At 40.6% G+C, this 23,077-nt stretch overlaps 1 protein-coding gene across 2 annotated transcripts in view; it reads left to right on the forward strand.

The window, feature by feature from the left end:
- CDH4 (cadherin 4) overlaps window positions 1-23,077 on the forward strand; it is a 430,462-nt gene that overhangs the window by 180,575 nt on the left and 226,810 nt on the right. The window lies entirely within an intron of this gene.

Raw genomic sequence — 23,077 nt, forward strand, 5'->3', positions numbered from 1 at the left:
GGGAGGTTGACTAGCGTGTGCAAAGCAAGTGTCGAAAGCTGGAGGTTTGGGCAGGTGTGGGATTACGCTGTTTGCCATTGTAAACTCTTAGCCACAACTGTTGAAGCAATGCTGAACATCATCAAGTCAGACCTGGTCGGAATTTGCAAGGAATCCATAAACAGTCATTTATGGAGGCTTAGTGGGATTGTTAGTCTGTGATCAGAAGCAGGAACTACAGAAAGCTTAAGAGAAAACAATTTCCTAGAGAAAAGGAATATCAGGAGATGCTAGAGCATCCTTTCTGAACCAACCATGCTGTCTTAATTAGCTTCTTTTAGCAGATGAACTGCAGCATGGTGTCTGGACTTGCAAAGCCCTGGGTGGCTCACAGGACAAGCAAAGGTTAACGCAGCCTCAAGCCCCGAGGGACTGGTAGGGCAGTGAGTGACTTTCTATAGATCACAAGCTGTAGGATTTTACCCGGTGACTCTGTTGCTCCTGCAACTTCTGTGCAGTTAAAATGTTCTTTCCAGACAGGCAGCTAGTCATGATTTGAAAGCAGTGAGATGTGGAACATGCCCCTCCTTTTGACCCTTTGTTCCATCTCGTAAGTGCCTGCACTGTAAAGAAAGCTGCACCCTACAGCTTATTTTCTGCCTTCAGTCTGTGGCCATTAATTCTTGCTATTTCTTTGTTGGGTGGAGTTCCTTTGTATCTGTATTTTCACCTTTTGATTCTACAGAAACCTTGAAATGTGATTGTTGCCAATCCAAAGAGCTCACAAATACATGCCAGAAAGCTTTCCTGCTTTTATTCTGCATGTCAGTTGGTCCAGTAAAACACATTAACTCTTCCTAGAACCTAATGATATAACCTAGGTGATAACCTAAAAACCATTAGGGCCGTGACAACACACCAGTGTACTGAATTCTTATACAACATCTTCTATCTACAGTGAAGTTTCAGGTATGCGTATGTTTTTGCTTCACTTATTTCTGCCTGTGAGCTCATGCTCTTTGTGGCACTATAGATTATGTCATATGAGAATGACAGTTTTATATGCTTTTATTGTCCACTGTGGAAGCATTGCAGGTTTGATTCTAAATTAATCTTTATTGTGTTTTTAAATTTCTTCTTATTCCTTGACATACCCTGCTATCTCTCAGACTTAGCTTGCTGGCTACAATCAATTTATTATTCATAAATTCTCTGTTTTGACAGCAGTAGACTGGATTCAATTACTGCCAAAAGGCCCAGTCATACCAGGCTGCGGTGTTAGAAAATGAATTGTTCAGTGACGCGATCTGTCTTAGTGAACATTAAGTGATGCTTTGATAATTATATAGACATACGTACGCAGGGGAAAAAAAAAGCTTTGGGAACATTTTTTGTTACCCCCTGTGGAAAGCGTTAGAGAGTAGTGGAGGAAGAAGAATTGACAGATTGTTATTAGCTGAGGCATCGTGTAAAGTCAGCGATGGGCTATTGCTACAGCTCCGCTCTGCTGTGTGTGCCGCTGGAGGCTGGACCACAGCACAAGACTGAAGACTGCAGCAGTACGGGGAGCAGCAGACAAAATTAACACCATCATTTAGTTTTATTTGTTACAGTTTTAAGTGAGCTGGAAGATAAAAATACTTAAAATAAACCCTCAGAGTGAGACTGTGCTGGAGAATCCCAGAATCTTCATATTTCCAGTTGACAGAACTGTACCTCTTCTATTGTTTTCATGAAGAAAAAGAAGAAGGGAAGACCCATCCAGGTTATCTTTCAGGCTGACAGGTGAGAGGATTAACTGCAGGAGTTCTGAAGGCTGCACAGGGTGTCTGTCAGGAGACAGCAAGTTTTGCTGACAGCATTGGATTTACACACTTGCATGGGTGCGCACACATCCCGTACAGCGAGACAGGGACTAAACGCTCGTTTCCTTCTTCAGACTGCATTCCCCTTCCAGGATAAAGACACTTTCTTGCTGAAATAAGACCAAGAAAAAAAAAAAAGCTATTTTGCCCCAAGGTCTTCATTGAGTCTTTTTGTGAAAATTAATTTTTGTCATTACTGCTTTCCTTAATCGGAGTTGCCTGTGAGATTACAAAGATGTAGGAGGAGGACAGAAGAGATCTCCATGCTCATTTGTCATGTGGTTGGGCTTTTTCCTAGAGTGACAGTGGAGAAATTTGGCACGAGCTGTCTTTTCTCCAAGTGAAAATACACAGGTTCGGATACTGAAATCTGCCCCATGGTGATAAGAAGGGATTGAGGGATTCCGAGTCCCCATTTCCAGCAGCAAAGCTGAGTTGTGGGAGTTTTAGAAGAACCTTTCTGCAAATGACGGGATCCATTGTGGGAGAGGCTCGCTGGAAACGTGGTTGTTCCTGAGTATCTAAATATGTGCAAGAAATTGGAACTCTAGGGAGCTGAATTCTTTTGAAGGTCAAATCCTAAGTCTTTCAGATAATAATTTCATGTACTACCTTGAGGAGGAAAACTGGCTTTTCATTACTGACTCAGCTGATTCACCTCACCAGCTTACAGCAGACGGCTCAGAAACTGATAATAATTACACTCAGCTCCTCTAATGGTATTTTTCGTGAGGAGGTACTGGGGCAATGAGGCATTTCAGGAAGTCAGTATCATTGCAGTTCTGTTACACTCAGAGAAACTGAGGCAGAAAGGTGTGTGCAAGGTCATTCAGTAACCCACGGGCAGAGCTGTGGGTACAGCCCAGCCCTGCATGCTGTGAGCTCTTCTAATGTTCACTTCTTGTAATTGTGAAGGAGATTCTTTATAAAAGCATTTTATCTTCCATGAATTCCAGCAAAACCAAACCAAGAGTCCAATAACAACTTTTCTCTCCTGTACTCTCTGTCATATGCACTTCTGTTTGTTTTGATTTTGCTGTTTCATTTTTCTTCAGCATTGATTAAGGAAAACATTCAAAAAAAAAAAAAGAGGGGGGAGGGGAAATGTGAAAGACAAAAAAAAAAAAACAAACCCAAAATCAAAACAAAACCTGCATGAGAAAGAGAATTCTAATGCAGTAATTGGAGAAAAAAATACTGATGCTGAAGCTAATAAATGTATTAATATTGTCAGGATAGGAATCCAAAGGGAGGGATTTGTTTGTTTCTAATGCCCATTCTCAGAGCAGCAGCTAAGCTATTTAATTCAGAATAGGACATTGCAGTGTGTCTGTGAGCTCATCCATTGCTGTGCTCTACAACCTTCTGAACCCCTTGTAGCAGTTACTGGTACAGGTATAATATTGGATTTCACACCACCACATACACTTTTTTATTTATTTCTGCTTGCTCGTGTGGACACACACAATCAAATTTACTTTATCTTTAGTTTCTCTGTATTTTTTTTTTAATGAAAGCAATCATTTTTGCCTTTTTTACCTGTTCAGCTGATGAAGCTGCGTTTTCCTCACTCTGTGCTATCAGACCCTCTCTGACTTTCCTCTGGCACCTCCACTGGTGGTATCACAGCTGCTTGCAACATCACTGGGGCATTTTGCAAGGAGCAAGAAGCTATGTTGTATGCAGTCTTCTAGCATGATCATGTATTTTGTGAGTAGCTTTTCAGTTTGGCTTCTATGACTGCTTGGATCGCTTAAGGTTTTTGCTGTTACCTTCTGTTACCTGTGGCACAGCTTGCCAAATTATTAAATGACTGATCAGTTGCTTTTGTTCAGTAACATATTCTTCCCATTAAAAAATTATTCGGGGAAAAAAAAACAACACAAAAACTGTTCAATTAATATCAATTGTTCGCTCTTCTTAGAATCATGTTATAAAATTCTGCTATAACTATCTTACCTAGGGGCAAAAAGCAGATGTTTTCTGTGCAAATGTTTCTTATAATGGCAAATGGAATGGTGGAAAGTAGTGAAGGAGAAAACCAGAAACAAGTCACCCTGCTGTAAATTTCCTACATTAACTACCATTCTGTGAGATAGCAGTGGGTGTTTAAAAACCCATCATTTCTTCTTGTTACTGATTAACATCGGTCTCTGATACAGCAGGAGTTGCATTAATTGCCACTTTTCTTACTTCTTTTCCCCATCCTTGTAGTAGCTTGACTCCAATATAAACAGGATGTTCCAGCAGTTCATTTTTTGGTTACCAGGTCTAATAGATACTTCAAATTCTCTATACGTAGTTTGGCATCTGTTGGCATTCCTTCTTTTTAAACTTATTATCCTCTACTTCAAACGATGAGTTCTCCAACTAATAAAATGGTTCCTGGAGGAGCCAAAATGGAATGTGAGTGGAATTGAAAGCTTTGCCAAAGTTGCAGAAAGTATTTTCTTCCTTGAGTCGCGTCGTCATCGGGAAGGCTCTAGAAAAGGAAGGGTCAGACGTTCGTTTGGGGCTATGGGGGAAGACTTTGTGTTTGCATGCTTAGCTAGAGAAAATGACACCCCCAGAGGACTAAAGTGGGCTGAAATAAGCTAAATAATCATGCTGAGACAGTGAGACACAGACGATAGATCTTGTTTCCCAAGCAAGTGCTCTGAAAGAGATGAGCAGACTAGGTTTTGCTCCTTTTCCTTGCTTTTCTTTGCCTCTCCATCAGAATCAAATCTTCCACTGGAAAGGACGAAAATCTAAAGAATATCCTCCTGATTTTGTTTTTTTAAACAATGAAAAGGCACACATTTATTAACTATTTCTTAAAATAGTGGCCATACATAAACTGCCTTTGAACTGATGAGGGAACGCAGCCTACGCTGAGATCCACGTAGCTCTGGCCAGACTCATACTCTTGGTAGGAGGTTAAGAGCAGCACAGTGGCTTGATGTTTCTGCTGTGACAACAGAGTGCTGCTACAGTTCGTACTCAGTAGATATGTCAGAAGATACGACTTTAGTGGTTAGTTACCTGCTTCACCAATCCTTAGAAGTCTCAGCTAAACACAATGGAAAAGGAATAATAGCTGAAGAGAAGCTGTATTGCCCTAGGAGGGGCTCAAGTGACAGAGAGAGGATCCAGAGAAGGAAAATAGTATAGATTCAGGGAACAGCCGGTGCTGGGGGTCTGCAGATGAGCTTTCTGTGCTCAGTAGTGATACTGACTTTTCAGTATCATGGCTCACTAGGTATCTCTGCAATCACTGATGGCTTTTCTTTTTCTGAATGGTTTTTGGGCTCAGGCATTCCTTTTATTGAAACAATACATCCTCTTCTGAGATTGAGGAAAAAACCTGCAACCCAAGGCTCCATTCTGGAATGGTTGAATATTACGGGAGGTCTTCGCATTGCCACTAGATCTGTCTTTACTATCCCCATAGGAGAACCACTTTTGCAAGCTTAACTTTTCCTTCTCCCATTCTACAGCTAACTGAAACGATGCTTTTCCTTATGCAGCTGCCAGTTCCTTTTGTATATTCAGTTGTAATCCAAATTTCACGCTTACCATGGTCATCCACTTTACTACCTACCAAAGCAGTTTCTCAGACTTTCTGATAAGGAAATCATCATCAGCGTAAAGTTGACTGCAGCATCTGCACTCCCCCTGTTCTCCCCCCTCCCAATCGATGACACCATCAAGTCTGGGTCCAGTGATAGGGAAGCAAAAAATGAAGAAACCAGCAAGAATTCATATTCCTGTCAGAAAAAAAATTACGCACATGCAACACATACCAAGTGAAAGTACTGCAGTCTGTGAGATCTGGAAGCCATTCATAGAGTTCATCAAAAGCAATGAGATAAATATGCTGGATCAGCAATGACTTATTATCTGTCGACCTGACCCGAGCTGACGTAATCAATACATATGTGATCCAGACTGTAAAGTGTCTAAATTATGTAATGTGCATACTCCAGCAGTAGCAAAGACAGTTACTCAACAAGCTATTGATAACAGCCACTGGCTGCATCAACTCGCATGGCAATTTAACATCTTATGTCTTGTTGAATTAAATGATTTTCTTTGTTGGCTGCATATAAAATTTGCTGTGGTTCTTTTTTTTTTTTTTCCTCTCGAGTACTTCCTGCCTTTCCAGTCTACTATAGTTACTACTATAGTAAAAGAAAGAGAAAACATTAACTGAAGCGATCAGGTCTTGTTGGGCAAGGAGTAGGATAGTATTTCATAACGCATCATGATAAATTTACTAATAAACGTAATAATAATGTCTCACGCATGAAGCAGTTACTAAGATCTCAGAGCAAACCCTTGTACTGTCTTCTACCTTACATATGCTGCAAGTTGAGAACCTGTAAAATACCTGCATGGCAAGGGGATGTTGTGTTTCCTGTGCTATGGAAAAGTGCGCATCTATAGTATTTTTTTTCCATTAGGAGGTTAGTGAGGCTTTGCCAGCTAAAAAGGTAGTGGAGCATGTGCATCAGGCTATATCTGCTAAATTCCATGAACTTGATAGCAGACTGTTGCCAACTCGCTGTGGGTAACTCCATATTATTCCCTTCAACACCTACAACCCCCCAAAGCCCCTTTAATGCCACCCTGCCAGGCTATTTTAAGTAGATTTAATTTGAGAAAATAATTCTTTCAGAATAAATCTTTTTAATTGTGTTCGAAACCACCCAAACGTAGTTTGGGGGGCTTTTAATCTTCAAAGCAATTTATAGCACTAGCTGATAATATTATGTTACAACTAAAATATCAAAGCATGATGTGGTCTGAAGCAGAATTGGTAGGTGATCCATCTGTGTCACATGAAAGGAACTGTTTTTCTGGTTAGGTTTCCTATTTACCTCTTTGCCAAACTAAAGGAAATAACTTTGTAGTGAATCTTCAAAGAGATGTTAGATTGCTTTCTCCTTTCTCCCTTTCTTCTCTTCATCGGGATTTGGAATAGTTTTAAAGCATCAGAATTCTGCTGTGTTTGGGAAAGATTTCACATTCTGACCATAATCGTTATACTGTTTCAGCTGCAGAACAGCTGTTTTACCAAAGCTAATGTCAATGTCTTTAGAAACCAATTCCTTTCTGGAAAAAATGGGTGATTTTTTTTTTTTTTTTTACATTTTAACCAGATTAAGTGCTTGCTGCAGAGGCCTCTATTTTTACCCCTCTCACATACTCTTGGTTCGGTCCCTGTAGATGTTTGCTGAACATTGTTAAAAGTGTATTACCTTATATATGAAAATTAGGGAATTGCAAGATCACAAGGTAATCAGAGGGAGCAGTGTATCTGGAAGACCACTGTTTCTTATTCGTGGTTTTGCAGCCCATTAAATATGTGTCTCTAATCAGTCACGTGAGAGAACTCTAAAGGCACCTGGTGATTAAAGCCACCTTTTCAAGGATAGCCTCTAAAAATATATGCACAGCAATTAGCTTAGTAAATTGGCTTTCTTCCTGCAACATATTAATTCTTTCTGAATTATTTAAAGTGACTTCTTTTTGGTTTATAAAGTTAAAAATTTATTGGTGATCGTAACACTTTTTGTTCTCAGACTCTGAATTAAGGATAGAATTAAGGAAGTAAGTCCATGATGAAATGTGAAGAACTGCCAGCTATGGCTGTGAACAGTTTTTTACAGCTGGAGGTAGTCTAGGTTCCCAATTACTCTCTTAGCCTGGAGGAGTTTATCGTGACCCATACTCATCTCACTGTTTAAATCCATCGTTTGGTATTCTTGAAATGCAATAAGGAGTTTTGAAAGAATAATACCGGCTACTATCTTTAATTACTGTCCTTATGAAAGCCTCCAAATTTCAGCTACCATAGTCTTTATTAAATTATTCTACTGTTAATGGTCATTATACAAAATTCCATAATCCATCATGAAACCTTTACTTTGAAGAATAAAAGAAGAGTATAAACAGGGAGTTTCAGTTCTAAGCACAAAGCAGGTACAAGAATGAGAACTTGAGAGCAATTCCCTGGCAAGCAGATGGACTTTGTCCTGTTCCTTTTTCTTCTGAAACTTCTGTTCTCAGCAGGTAATGTTATGGTCTTGGCTCCCAAAACTTTGAAGGGCAAATGCTTCGTGGCCCTTTAGAAAAGACAAGCACTGGTAGTGAAGAAGTGGCCGTACAGTGCCTTATCTGTAGCCAAATATTTTATATTTCTTAGCATTACATTTTTGCTGTGCTAAGGGAGCAAGCTGAATGAATTTGATAGCCAAATGTCTTGTCTTGGACTCGTTGCCCTATGCACATTTCTCTTCTATCTGACGAAAGTGTTGTAGTCATTTTTATTTCCTTATTATGCTGAGAATTAAACTTTGAGAATGGCGGCTGGTTGCATTCACCAGGAACTGAATTCTTTAACTATAAAATTATGTTCTACTTATTCATGAAAATGGATCAATTAAAGTCAAGGGGACTACTCACATGAGTAAATGCTAATTAACAAAACTGATGCTCTAATGAAGAGGACATGATAACATTGCAGATAGATCCTGAATATTAAACATACTTAGCTCTGCAGCAGAAGAGGTGTTTATAGTCTATAAGCAGTTTGCTAAATTTCTGGTTGTAAATAAATGCTTTGGGTTGACTTTCTAATTGGTAAATGTTCTGTACTTTTAGACTCAAGGGCTGTCTAGAAGTTAGGCTGCTTACATCCTACGTGTGCTCTGAAGTCAGGGCTGCTGTGTGGCTTGGTGATATATAGGTGGCTGATACCGTCTAACTAAATCGACCTGTGATGTTGTCATTACAGGCAGGTGGCTTGTCAGCAATTAGAGTTTAACATATTTCTTGCCCGGCTGAAGAAACGCTGTCTTTCTTTCTCTCTGAAAAAATAAAATTAACAAAAGCTGCGAAAGCCTAATAATATAAAGAAAGGACATCCATTATCACTTGCAAGTCAGTGGGAGAGAGTCTTTAGAACAGCCTGGTGGCTGGATTTTTCACATTAATTTATTTTCCTATTCATGGAAATTCTACTTTCATCACCAAGTGAACTTGGTGCTAATTAATTAAATATGAACTATTGATTAATGTATGAAGAACAGTGAAAGCTGTGGCTACAGGACTGGTCTATTTTCAGAGACTTTCCTATACTCTAACTAATATCTTCTTAATATTTCATAGTTCAGGTCTGAATTAGCAGAAGTAAACAACCACTTTAAGAGAGATGAGAGTGGGTCCCAGCGATATGTTTTTGCAGCAGGGCTGTGTACAAATCAGATTTTAAATGGGTACGAGGCCTGGGAGCCTTGTGCTTCAATGCCCTGGCCACGATTCCTTTTGCTGACTTACAGATGGATGAAGTGTTCCATCAGTGGCTGCAGTACGATTTGCCACAACTCAACAGGCAGGGATTTCCAGGTGGCACCAAGAAAAGCAGGACATCCAGGGAGTAACGCCTTTGGCTTAAGTTGGCATTGGATCAGATGTGTGTGGGCATATATTAGTTGGGCACCAGATCCATGGAAAATGTATGTCAAGCAAAACCAAATTATCTCATGGTATGGTTAACGGTATATCCAGACATCCACAGTTCACCAGTTCATTCCTGAGGTGTTCAAAACAGTAAAGAGATATGAATCCATTGATATCTATTGAAGTTCACCACAAAAAGGCTTTTCCTAAAGAAGGTCTTCGAGACTGAAGTGACAGACGTCAAGGTGATGTGCTAAATGTAAGATGAAAAATTGATACCAAACAAACGATGAAGTCGTTTATGGGATGGTTTGCATGGTAGAGTGTCTTTGATGCATGGTCCATCATGTAGCTTCCCGTATTCACTCTTTTAGTTCTTCGTAAGCTGATAGGTGAGTGGGTAACTTCAGGGCCATGATGAACAGTAGAACACTGGCTGGTTAGTTTGGAGGGCCCCACAGTGCTAATTAAAATCTTGACCAGGTCAAGGCAGATAGGTCATATTCTGGTACGCTAAATATCAGTTCATTTAACCCAAGTGGCACTGGAAGAACTTGCTGGGGAAAAAAAGGATTTGTAGGTTAAACTACTGAATGAGCTAAGGATGTGGGGTCTAAGCCATGGTCTACTAAAGTCAAGGTAATCAGGACGGTTCTATTATGCTTAAAGAAAGAAAGACTACATCATTACTAAGCAGCACACGCTGTCATGGGGTGCCTGGTTTTCCTGTGTCGGTGTTCAGTAAAACATATATGCCTTTTTCAAGGAAATCTCAGTAGTAGTTGAACTTGAATATTTTACAGCATTTGGGGGAATTAGAATATCAACTTTTTTCACTTTCTGAGAATGTACTGTCTAACAAGTATCCTTTTCCATTTTTCATGACTTTTGCAATAACATTTATAAAAAAAAAGTAAATTAAAATATTAAAACACATCACACTGAAAACATTTGTTCATGCCTGCTGGCCAGATTCCAACTTGTGTAATTAATTCTTGCAGTCTGTTACCTAAATACTTCCTGCAGCTTCTACTCAGTGCAGGCTCTTTCTATAGTTCCTGGCCTCAAGTAGTTTCTCTGTGGCTTTGCACTGGCACAGCTGCCACATTGTATCATAAGGATGGCTGCATTTCTTTGGGAAAAATGACTTTCATATATAAATAATTGTTAAAGTGCTTTGGAAACCTCCCTGGGGTGAAGAGCACCATTGGAAAATAATAAGACTTACAAATACATTATTAATATTGATCCCATTGTTGATCACATTCCAGGCCAGGGACAGGGAGAAGATTAATCTTACAGTCTGTGTTACACCCTGGGACTCAGGAAACCTGGGTGTGATATCAAGCTCTACCCCAACCTCCTCTATGAGATTGGAAAAGTCATTTATCCCTTTGTGCCTCACCCGCCCCTTGGACTTCGTGATCCGCGGCTTATTTAATGTTTGGTTGTATGGTTTTGAGAACAAGGGCTTTTTGTTAGCATGGGTGACCCATTCCCTATCGTGCTGTTAAGATGGAAACCATGAGGACAGGCTGAAATGGGCAACCGAGAAGTCCCAATATCTGGGTTCAGGCTTATGGGAAACTTCTTGTCACTGCTTTTTTGTCATTGCCCTTTACAGGCAGCTGTAGATATTTTTCTAAATTAGAAACAATGAAGTATTTCTTGCTCTTGCATGCAAGCGGTCACCCGGCAGGCTTGTTTGCTCTGTGTCTATTCTGTTGCACAGTGTAGGCATTTAAGTTCCATCTACTACCAGCTTTTTTATCCCTTTTTACCCCTTATCTACTCTTTTGTAACCTTGGAAAGCAATTTGTAACGCATGTGACTGCAGAAAATACTCAGAGCTGATTCCCATACAGTAGAGCAGTTACTTACAGCTGTCCTTTAGTTTGAGTGAAGTCCTTCACTTTATGTTCGAATTAACCAATGTTCCAACTAAATTTGATGTTATCTCTCTTTTATTGATGTGAATTATTTATAGCAGAACTGTTGAATCATCAAGACGTGATTCCAGAGACTATTATTTATGCTAAGATATTAATCCCATGTTCCTATTAAGATTTATCCCTCTGTTCCTCGTTCTGGATTCCTGAATTAAATTTAATTATTCTATCTTTCTCTTTAGCAGTCTAAGTGCAGCTAGGCTGACGTAGTAGAAGTATTAAATTGTGAGTGACCACATTGAGGTCAACCTGAAAATTTGTCTTTCCTCCTTAGCTGTAGGTGTGAATTTGAATTTGCACCGCAACCAGAGGTAGCTCACAGCACCAGGGTTGAAGATAAACCTCTTCTATACATGGTGTATTTCTGCTTGTGGACACAATATTTGGGTTGGTCCAGATAGAGACTCTTGCATTCGTTCACTCCAAATGTGACTTTTTGGCTGTTGTTGTTTCCTCTGTAAATAAGTTTCCCCTAAAGGAGAAAAGAAAGTGTTCTCTAGTTGTGGAAATGTGCAAAACCTGCCTAGCAGAGCAAATCCTTAGCCTGAGTGGTAGAAACTGTGCTTAACTACTCTACTCCTCCCTGATTGAACAGTAATTCAAGAGAAGTGTTGTTCAAGCCACCTGTCAATCTGCAGCAAGTCAGATATTCTCTTTGAATATTTGCTGTGGTGTGGGGTTTTCCATCTGAGCCTTGCAGAACATTTGCTGATGGGCATAGGTCCATGGGCATGAAACTGCTCCCCAAAGGGTGAGAGAGCCCAGATGATAATGCAGCTGAAGTGGTTTTGCTGCTCACCAGCACCTGAACCACCTACTCATGCCGTTTCTTTTCTCTCCCTGTCCTCCTTCTGCAGGATAAAGCTTCAGGAGACAGGTGCAGGTGGCAAGTTTTTCTCTGCTGCACACAGCTCCATGGTTATTTTATAAGTAGAATCATGGAGCATTTCCTTTCTCCCGTCTGTTTTTCTCTTGCTTGGCACCGAGGAAAAATATGTTGTTGGGTCTGGTGTGCAGAAATCCATGTGCAGCCTGGAGGTAGCATCCACAGCATAGATTGTATCAGAGGGAGAGGGTGTTTGGAGACGTGCCTGGGGCAGAAACATGGGCTGAGCGTGTTTCAGGAAATCCCAGCAGCCAGGAGAAGCTATGTTGGATGAATGAGCTTAAGCATTATGGGAGCATTGTAAAGGCAGGTGCCAAACTGCTGCTCTGTCTCCTAGCCTGGAGGATTTTGTAACTTCTGGGTGAAATGCGGCTGCTTTAGTTTTCCTGCATTGTCTTCCCATGAGCAGAGGCTAGCAGGAGTGAGGACACGGGTCTGTGGTTCACCTCCCTTGCTTTGTGAAGGAAGAGTAATGAAACAGAAGTGGAAACTTCCTGGCATAAGCAGGTGCAACAGAAATGTTTGAGGAGGTAGTTTACCTTCTCAGGCTCTGCAGGCTGGATGGGGAGCATCGAGCTGTTCTCTTAGGTCTGCACTGTCCTCCCGCCTCTGCCCTGCTCCTGTGCAGCCAGCAGGGTTCCTGCACTCACCTTCTGCAGGTGATGACAGCACATTTTGTTTTCTGCAGCCCCAGCCATTTGCCACAAGCACTCCTACAGATGATTTTAGGGTCTTTTATAATAATTACTGTTTTCTTCCAGGCATTTCTGCATCTTTGTATTCTAGTCAAAAATCCCTTCTCTTGCACTGTTGGTAATGATGTTATGGCAGCGAGATCCCCCCAGCTTTATTAGACTCAGATTTATACAGTGCTCCTGTCTTGAATAATTCAAGACAAGACCCAAACCATGAGTCTGGATAAAAGGCACCTATAAATATAGGGCAACCCAGGTGTGAAAGTTTGCAGCTGTCGTTCTAGTTCATCCCTGGCCTTTATCAGCATATCTGATCATGTGGTTTTTCTAAAAAAATCATGATTTAAATATCAAACAACTCTCGCGAAGATTCTTACTTTGGACTACACATGTAGTCACGTATCAGGATCTGGAAAACCTCTAGGCTTTAGGTACCTACAGGTGATTCCACATCCAGAGCAGGAGTAGGGTGTTTTGTTTGTATATGAATGTCATCTAAAGACTGATGTTTCATTGCCTTTTATTTGTTCTGAGAACAGAACTTAATTCCTCTTCCTCTAGGGTGGCAGGGTTAAACAGCTTCGATACCATTCGATCCAATAATGACAGTGCCAGCCAATAAAGTGCAGCCCATTTTAAATCATTCCTAATGACGTAAAGAAGGAAGAATCTCACCCAGAGGAACCATTTCTGCATTTTAAAAGGTTTTCTACAGTATTTTTCCACAAGTGATGTGCTAGATGCAAGCCCTTGATCTTCAAATCATTGTTGTCTTTTCAGTGATAAATAGGAGAGTTCTGCTCTGTTCATGTGCAAGCACAAGTATTCAGGTGTGGTGTTTGGCATTGCTGCAGTGGCAGATTCCCTGCTCTTCCAGAAAACACTTAAATGTTCATTTAAGTAATTATGCTAAATATGCAGATAGTCATATGTAGTCTTTTTAAAAGCCATGACCATTTGAAGTGTGATGCAGCACTGAGATTGGCATTCCTATTGCCAGTGGGGCTTCCTTCCTTTGCAGTTTCAGTAGTTGGGTTTGGGGTTTCCTTTGCCTTTTTTTTTTTTAATGGAGATCCAGGATACAGCTTGTTTGCATTGTCGTATGCAAATAATGCTATTTAAAACATATAGTACTTTACATACTCAAAACACTGTGGAAACATTTGCAGTCGTTCTCACAACACACTTGTGAAGTAGGTAAATATTGTAGTTATTACTGTGATGCAGTTTTGCATGGGAGGTAACATATTGCAGTATTGCTGATGCAAAACAAGCATCAGACCTCCAAAACCGAGAGTGATGTGAAGAGACCTGACACACTTACTGTTGTTTATATTTGTATCTTTGTTTTAGAGCTTTCAGAAATGACTTTTTCAAGTTTTCTTGACAGCAAAGAATACTAAAAACCTCTTTGCTTTTAATGAGCAATGAGATGATGTTACATGTTTGCGGAGGCCCTCAGAAATCTAACAGCGTTCCACAAGACTTAGAGGCAGGGGCTGTATTCTGTGTTCCTAAAGTTGGTAGGGTTTGTATAATATCCCATGTCTTCTGGATATAATTGACAAAATTTCAGGTGCTGGTCATGGTAAAAATATCAGGTTTTATGGTTTGCAGTAGAGTAATAAAAGAAAGGCATCTACTGGCTGAAGTGGCAGCTCTTGAACTCTCTGCAGCTTGTTCTCAGCTTTAGCTACTCTGTACCAGGTTTCCCCTTTTTTTTTATCAAAGGAAGGATAACCTCATTGTAGAAAATTAAAGTGAGGTTCCTAGCAAAAGATGGGAAATTCGACAGTGTTACCTTTGCATTCCTCTGACTTGATTTCCACTTCTGCTAGGAAAGAATAAATGAAACAATTAGTCCATTTATGCACTGCTGTCGGGAAGTGAGTGACCGCAGAAGGAAACCAGACATCTTGTGATCTGTGGTCCATAGGAACTCCTCACAGAACCACAGAAAGATCAGGATTGGAAAGGCGCCCTAGAGCTCATCCACTCCAACCCCCTGCTAAAGCAGAGTCACCCAGAGCAGGTTGGGCAGGAACGTGTCTAGACGGGTTTGAATATCTCCAGAGAAAGAGACTCCATAGCATCTCTAGGTGGCCTGTAAACTCTTTATTAAAAAGAAAAAGGAAGATCTTTATCCATGATGGTGCCCTCCTGTCTTCATAGGGATTTGATTGCATGTATCCAGTATCAGTTCTAATGAGCTTATCAGAGTCTTTAAAGTGTTTTCCACATCAACTAGGCAGCGCTTACCCAGGCTGTCCTTGAGGCAGCTTTTTTTTGTTTGTTTTTTTAAATAGAGGATTGTATTTCTCTCTTTAAGATATTTACATGATCTCCAATACTGAGTACCAATCTTCAGTACCTCTCCAGCGATATAGATGGCACAGGGAGGAAATGACTGACTGGAAGAGTGGGGAATCAAGACCTACTCTGACATCCTGAGTCCTAAGCAAATAACCAGCCTACTGCAGTTATCACTGTCTCGTAATACTCGTGTGGCTATATTCAGAGGCAGATGGGCCTTCCCTCCCGTGCAATTCTCTAAAAGTAATTTAAGCTAATAAAACAAAACAAGTATTCCACAAATAAGAGTTTATGGTTTACTTTTCATAATTCTGCCCATTATAGGGAAGGATTTCAGCAGCTCTGCAGAATTGCAGCAATTTGAAGGATGCCACACTCTTAATGTCAGTTTTTAGCAGACTTAACCTTTTAATTCTCTAATATCTATCTGGCTCTCTAAATGCAAAGTGCATGTTTCTACAGATTTTGTTCATTTCTAAGATACGTAAATGAAAAAAAATATCTTATACCACAAAGTCTTTCAGCACCATCTACAGAAGAGAATTTAATTATGCCCATATCATTGATCAGGGGGCTCCTCCCACTGCTACAGTCTGTATAGCATCAGGATTTAGCATTTAAACTATATTTAAGTAACTGATGGATTAGATAAAGGAAATCATGCAGTAACTGGACTGCCATTCTATTTTTGCTCAGCGTGCTTGTTGAATAAGGGCCAAACTTACTTGTTTCCTGGCGCTTCCTTTCTTGTAGGCTGAGGAGCAGCGAATATCTGTGCAGTTGGAGTTTCTAGCATTTCACTTCACTGAATTCTCTGTTCCCTGTTGCCTCGTACAGACTGTCAACCATTTGTATTTCTGGGTTGGAACTAATCAGACCCATCTGGTCTTGCTGACAGTGCGAGCCAGGAGAATAGCTCTGTATCACGATACAAGATCCTGGAACTTGGGACACGGGGAAATTTACTGCTTTGCTTTGTCCTGTTTTTTAATAAATTGAACAGTGCCATAGTACAGCTCATTCTCTCCTTTGTTTTTGTAATCAAAGAAAGCAATTATCTGTCAGAGCACAAATATAGAAATTCTAAAATCCATAGATTGAAACATTTCCTTCTCGCTTAACCTGTAAGTAGTTCTTTGCATTCGTACTGGATGGAGAATTTTGTGCTGGAGTAAGTCTTTCAGCCACAGAATAAATTAGAAACCAGACAAAGAGTAATGATTGTCTTTTCAGTGTTTCTTAATATCAGCTCATAAATGAAGGTTGGTAGCATAAGAGCTCCTGTTGTCCAGCCTGCATTGGAAAGAGCATCCAGGCAGCTCCTACGTTACTAAAAGAATGCCAAATCAAAGGTAATGTGAGGCACTAATGCTGCATATTGTATGAAGTTGGGTACCTGTGAGCATTTGAATTATGTGTTCATTGTACGTTAGGGAGAGAATTCAAGGCAAATCAAAGTTTTTATTGATTTTGGAACCAGAGGAGGGGTTCAGGAGGTTTGTCTGAATAATTCTATTATTCACCTTTCTGTTGGAAAATTAAAGTGGATAGCGCAAAGAGCACTGCTGAGAGAGAAAAATGAGCTGCTTCATTTCGGAATGAACTCTCATCTCAAAAAACTGTTGATATTATATGCCTAAATTCCTTATGTACTTAGTAGAGATATCTGCATAAAATATCCTTTAAATTCAGGAGTAACTTCCATCAGCCCTGTACTGATACCAGAGGTTGATTGTGCTCCCATCTTATTTCAGTGAGTGTACACAAATACTCCTATTGGAGAAGATTATTAAGTCACAAAGGGCGCATTTTGTGATTATTTAGGATGGTTTCCATTTCAGCGACTCCAAATCTTACAGCCTTGTTCAGAGAAGTCAAATAAAGCTGTAAGATGAACAGAGACATTGTTGTCCTTTGAGCAAACATTCTGAACAAGAAGGGAATCTGTAATTGAACTTCTACCAGCACCTTTGCCAATGTAGTATCAAAGGTACATAATTTGATATAGCTGGTTACATGCCGTCTCACAAACTGAGGCAGAAATGCTGTGCTGGAGGACTTAGGGTCTGTACTTAAAAATATTGGAGACGGATCATGGACTTGCAGGATCCAAAGGTGCATTTGCTTCCCTACTCCATCATGGTTCCGCCATGTGGTTTAGTAGTTTTAGTACTAGTAGATTTAGTTTGGCAGTGTTAGCACTTTTTAGTGATAAACCTGAAAAAAAGAGAACGTCAAAAACTCCAAAATTTCAGTCACAGTCAGAAAACTTGACCTGACTGTGGAGGGCAAGGAAAGATAGAGGACGCAGGGAAGTAAGCTAAACAGAATTCTCAAGATGTCACACTGCACAGTAAAATTTGGAGGTAAGAATGGGGGAGAGCACAGGTTGCTAATCTGGCATGAAAATAAGAAACAAGAGCACTAGTTGCAGCCACAGAACTACCTTACAAGGAATTTCTCAGCCTTTCTGCTCCTGCCAAAAAATCTGTTAGGGAATGTGAAGAATATTTGTTCGTGCTGTAAGAAGGGGTGAAAAGAAAGTGTTATATGGGTGAACAACAGCACTGGTGGAAACAGAGCGCTGATGGAGAACTAAGTTTTTTGCAAAAGCTTTTTGGCAAAAATGCATCCCTAAAGATTTTCTGTGGATGTGAATATTACATTTTCCTCATCCTGCAGAGGAGAAGGTACTAGGGAAAAAAAAACACAACTACTTTTGAGTATCTTGCAGTGTTTTCCCTCCTTTTTTGGAGTCCTGTCTCAAATAAGCTCTTACTCGAGTCAATAGAAATTTGCTTTAGTCCTAAGACTGTAAAAACCGAGTAAGCACTTTGAGATTTGCCCCATTGATTTTGCCAAGTTTTGGTTGAGTGAGAACTTAATAAAGATTTTGGATTGTGAAGATAAAGAACTGACTTTTGACATCCTGATTCAATTTCTAGGCAGTCATTTTACGGATTAACTCCCATTGAGTTCAGCGGGAGCATGTCAGTGCAAGGGCTGAGTCAGGATCCAGCCCTCAGTCCATTGCCAAGAGTCGATGTCTGCTTGCTTTAATCTGCCCATCGAGCGAGGATTTCAAAACTTCAGGGAAGAAACAACCACTGTTTCTGTGACGAGTTCGATCGTAGGGCAGGGGTCGTGTTGGCTCCAGGCCACAGAAAGTTAAAAGGGGCCAGAGCAGAAGGGAAGGGGTGGGAAGGGCATTTGGTCCCTAGAGGAGAAAGGGGATTTTATGGGCCACAGGGCAACCCGTGTGCATCAGCAGAGGAGAGCAGCAAAGTAGTTGCTGCAGTTAGAGGCATGACAATTAGCTGCTGTTGGATTAGATCCCAATGTTTGAAATGCAAAAGGGCTGTGTGGGGCTTGTGCTTGTGTTAGTGGTGAGGAAAAGGTACCAGGAAGGTGAGTTGAGTGCCTTGACACAGCGAGGAGCATTCACCAAACTGATCTGCATCACCAAACAATGCAAAAGTGGGTCCACATTGGAGACGAGTGGGCTGAGAACATTTAATTTTTCTATAACCCAAGCTAAGCATTGAAATCTCAAAGGGATTCAGGAGCCTGACAGGATTTTGGGCAGAGGTGCTACCCCCAGCCCCAGTAATGCATGGCTCCCCATCCCCCTGTATCGTGCAATACAGACGCTTTGAAAGCCCCAGTCAGCCTCCTCCAAAACAGAGGAGCAGCAATGACACTGCTACTCATGCTGTAAATATCCCTTCATCCTTCAGAGGCAGGAATAAGACTGTTTTCATATGAGTTCCAGAGCTGCTGTCATCATTATTCTTTCCTTTCCATTATTTTCTTTCATGTCTTTTTAAATCACTTATGTTCTACCCACTTGAGCACATTCTTCATGTAGCCAGGATGATCCCTGGAAGATGCCCATCTAAGTTTGGTTGGATTTTTATGTAGCATTTGTACAAGTTCTCATATATTAAAAATACATTCGAGAAGGGTAGAAGATCTTTAATTTGGGGGGGGGTGCTTTTTAAAAAAAAAATGACTGCTTATGGTAGACATGAATAAACCAACAAGATTTAGTTTAGAAACATGTATTTTATATTTTTAGTTCCATAAGCAGGACATAGTCTCTTAAACATTTAAAATCAATTTTATTTTGCTCATAGAAATCAGAAACCAAAAAAAAATTGATTTCTTTCAAGTTTCTTGTATGCCAAGGTTCAGCCCAGAGGGTTTTTTTTGCAGCTTAGAATATGGTTTTGTAATGAAAAGCCTGACAGATCCTTTACTATACTGTCACTAGGTACAATAATATATAGTATGAGATTAACTTGTAATTTAATAAAGTATCTTGAACAGAATGAAGGGAACATTTTAGAAGTGTTACTTGAAGTCTCTGTTAGTTTGATTTGACCAAGCATTAGGAGAATACACCCCCTTTTGTTTCTGTGGTTTATTCAAGTAAGAGCGTAAGTAGCAAAACTGTGATATAGGGAGCTTTGGCCTTGCAGGGACTATTCATAAAGGCTTGTGGTGATGGGACGAGGGGGAATGGATATAAACTGGAGAGGGGCAGATTTCGGCTTGGTATAAGGAAGAATTTCTTCACCATGAGAGTGATGAGACGCTGGAAGAGGTTGCCCAGGGAAGGAAGTTGTGGCTGCCCCATCCCTGGAGGGGTTCAAGGCCAGGTTGGATGAGCCTTGGGCAGCCTGATCTAGGGGGGTGTCCCTGCCCATGTCAGGGGCTTGGAACTGGATGATCTTTAAGGTCCCTTCCAACCCAAACTATTCTAGGATTCTATGAAATAGTTAAATATTTCAGTACTGTCCTCCTTACAGAACTTGATTCCTTTTGAAAATGTAGCTCCTCTCTCAGTTGCTCAGAATGATAAAACCGTGCTGAATTTCTTTGTGTAACGTATCCCTTCTTCCCAGTTTCAAACCCTGGCAGCCTTTTACTTGCTGCAAACGTGGCCCCAGAGCATGGCCGTTCCAAAACAGGGCAGAAAGAGCCCTTCCCCTGTCATACACCTCGCTAACAGGACACTTGGGCTGACACGAATCCTGCTTCCCTAGGAGCTGCTCACAGCCTGCAGAACCCTGGTGTTCATTCACTCGGCCTTTGCTTTCACTTGTTTTCACCTGCACATGTGCATGGTTGCTGCTTTGTTGTGCATGTTGGATCACTGAGGGATTTAAAATTGTTTATTTAGAAAGCTTGTTTTTATATATATATGCATTATATGCATTCTGGTTGTATGCCTTGCGCACGCAGACACGTAGGTGCATATATATATATGTACACAAAATGCAAAAATATATATATATGTGTATCTTTAGGTACTATTGCATTATATGTCTAAACTATCCACTGGCCATTGGCAAAGATAAGATGCAGCTCTTAGCAGGACCTTCGATCTGATCCAGTGTATTAAATCTTACGGGACATAAAGCTTGATAAGATTTGTGAGAGCCCTGATTACTTAGGTAAGAAAGATGGCCAGAGTTGGATTAGTAAAGACTATAAACCTTCATTCTTTGGAGCAATCTCTAATTAAGGGAGTAATGAGCAACATCCTTGTAGTGATAATATCTTCAGTAACTGACTGCTGGGAGGCTGTTAGATGGGCTCTGCAGCACGAGGATGGACTGCAACTAGGGAGGAGGTTCTAGACGATTGGCCTCATCTCAAATGGCAATTTCTGTCTTACAGTTCAGATGATGCACTCAAATCTAAATTGCATTAACATTCCTGTAGAATAACTTCATACAGTTATTTCAGCTTTACCAAAACTAGAATCTAGGCCATACTCATCACAAATCCTTTGTGTCACAGATATGTTACAGCTATTGGGCAGCTAAGTGATTAAATGTGCAATGAATTGATCTTTAAATTTTTACGGGTGCAGTAAAAAGCAGAATCTTTTTTTCCACGTTTCTGCTCGGATGGTTGTATACCATGGATGTCTGATCCCTGTTGCACATCCACATTGACTTCGAAAGTGGAAGCTATAATATTATGTAATCTTGCCTTGAAGGCAAATTTTGGCTAATTTAACCAGATATAATCTACCCCCAAACGTCTACAGTACTCACCAATGAAGCGGTGTTTTTAGAAGTTGTCTTAAAACAAGCACAAATTTTAAATTGTATGTTTAGCTCACAGAGAAATAAGTAGCATTTAACTGGAGCATTGGTTTCCCTGTGCCATGCACTGCTGATTTAGTGAAGTTGGACAAAGTAATTCCCATCAGCATTGATTGAGAATGTCCAGGTTTTGCCTTTCAATTAATTATGAAACAATCTGTTGTCAGCATTCCCAACAGATAGTGAGATTTTGCCTTTCAGAGTTAATGTGGATAAATGTGGACGCACTGAGGCACTGGGAAGAAAGGCTGCAATGAAATTCAGACTGAACTGAACTGGAGAAAAAGGGCAGAGAGGAGAAAAGAAGGACAAGCACATTGAGGTCCTGGACAAATAGAGAGGGGCTGATGAATCGTTTAGTTCAAGCAGGCAGCTTGGCTGCTGAGCTCAGAGCGGCTTGACATGAGGAGTGAATAATGCAACTTCTCTCAGTAAGCAGGGTCCATCTGGGCCCCGTAAATGACCCGGGCTGGGGGGACAGGAGTGGTGGAAATGGAAAACTGAGAGCTGCTTTCCTGAGCTGTCACCCAGATACCAGTGTGTTCGCATGTTCATAGCTTCCAGGTGCTCGTCTGTGATAAGGGCATGGGAGCAGAAGCAAAAACATTCAAATCAGATAATGTTCACGTAGCTCCATCATCATAATATCTCTCATTAATGTTTTTTTCTAATTACTCCTCCCTCAGAGTGCATCAAAGAATGTTAGGTGAATGCAGATCAGCGAGAAGATCGTTGATGCTGATTGCTGATGTGCTTAAATGTGTGAGACCCAGAAAGGGGCTGTTACCCAGGACGCTTGTCCCTACAGCGTGCAGGCGTGTATGTTCCTCTCTGTCTGTGTTTACGCAGACACGTGGATGTATTCAGCGTTCATCCGGCTGTCTGGAGGGATTCCGTTCCCCAAGGATGCAAGAAGGTGCCTGGTGGGATTTGTGAAATGCCAAAACCAGGTGGCTCCCTAACATGCGGTGAAATGAGTTTGATCAGGTACATAATTCACTCATTACAAGGCACTGGGCTGAATCTCTAGGCCAACAAAAGGCTCTGTGGAAATCTGACCTCAAAGCATTATCTAAAATATGACTTAATTGCACATAGGAAATTTCGAAGATTTAGCCTGTGCTGTATGCACTGCATGATGCTGATAGCGTGTGAGTTTGCTTTTTGGTATTTTACCCTCAGTAACTTTAGAAGTCATTTTCATTCTGTAGTTTTAATGCCACGGGGTTTGTGCCTGCTGAGAAATTAGCAGAAAGCCATGCAGTCCATCCATCATTGTTGGTGTTTTTGTTGGGTTTTTTTTCTCTTCACATTGTATATTGTAACCCATAATTAAGACTAATCTTTTAAATGCCTTTGCAGAAGAGGAACACAGCAGGCACAGAATGGACTTTTTATTAAAATTAACAAAAGAAATGAAATTTGTGCGTAATATGTAATTGCTGAGCATAGACTTAATAATTAAAATTACTTTTGCAAGCCTGTTCGTATGGATAGCGAGTAAATAAAATTACTGTTTGTTGGTAGATCGATATTTCTCTTCATGACAAAAAATTATAATTTAGGATGAACAGTTCTTCCATTATAGGCTGTGAAACTCAGTGGAATATGTCCAGCATTTTAGCAGCAACAAAAAGAATTTAGAATCACCAGCAGTTGTTGAGAACTGTGTATTTATAGTTCTGTCTGGGCAGAAGAAATTCTCCTCTCAAGTGGAGGATATTGTTCAAACACCAAGGTGTATTAGCAGCATTACTGTTTATAGTGGCCACATCTGGGGACTTAGATGCACCCTTTTTTTAAGCACGTGCTTACTTTCTGTCCT

Source organism: Phaenicophaeus curvirostris, chromosome 18 (genome assembly GCF_032191515.1).
Source record: "Phaenicophaeus curvirostris isolate KB17595 chromosome 18, BPBGC_Pcur_1.0, whole genome shotgun sequence".
Classification (NCBI taxonomy): Eukaryota; Metazoa; Chordata; class Aves; order Cuculiformes; family Cuculidae; genus Phaenicophaeus; species Phaenicophaeus curvirostris.